A 635-nucleotide genomic window follows, 5' to 3' on the forward strand; every position below is an offset into this window, starting at 1 on the left:
ACGTCTTTGCAATTGTAAATTGTGCTGCTATAAGCACTCTAGTGCAGATTTTTTTTTATAGAATGTCTTTTTTTCCTTTGGATAGATGCCAGTAATGGGATTGCTGAATCAAATGGTAGTTCTACTTTCAGCTCTTTGTGGTATTTCCATATTAATTTCCATAGAGGTTGTACTAGTTTGCAGTTCCACCAGCAGTGTATGAGTGTTCTTATCTCTCAGCATCCATGCCAATATTTATTGTTTGGGGGCTTTTTGATAAAAGCCATTCTTACTGGAGTTAAGTGATATCTCCTTGTGATTTTGATTTGCATTTCCCTGATGAATAGAGATGATGAACAGTTTTTCATATATTTGTTGACCAATAGTCTATCTTTTTTTGAAAAGTTTCTGTTGATGTCCTTTGCCTGCATTTTAATGGGATTGTTTGATTTTTTCTTGCTGATTTTCCTGAGTTCTATATAGATTCTAGTTATCAGCCCTTTGTCGGATGTGTAGGATGTGAATATTTTCTCCCATTTTATAGGTTGTCTGTTTTCTCTTATGATAGTTTCCTTGGCTGTGCAGAAGCTTTTTAATTTGATCAGGTCCCATTTATTTATTTTTGTTGTTGCTGTGATTGCCTTTGGGGTCTTCTT

The sequence above is a fragment of the Propithecus coquereli genome, unplaced genomic scaffold (assembly GCF_000956105.1).
Source record: "Propithecus coquereli isolate 6110/MARCELLA unplaced genomic scaffold, Pcoq_1.0 Scaffold332, whole genome shotgun sequence".
NCBI lineage: Eukaryota > Metazoa > Chordata > Mammalia > Primates > Indriidae > Propithecus > Propithecus coquereli.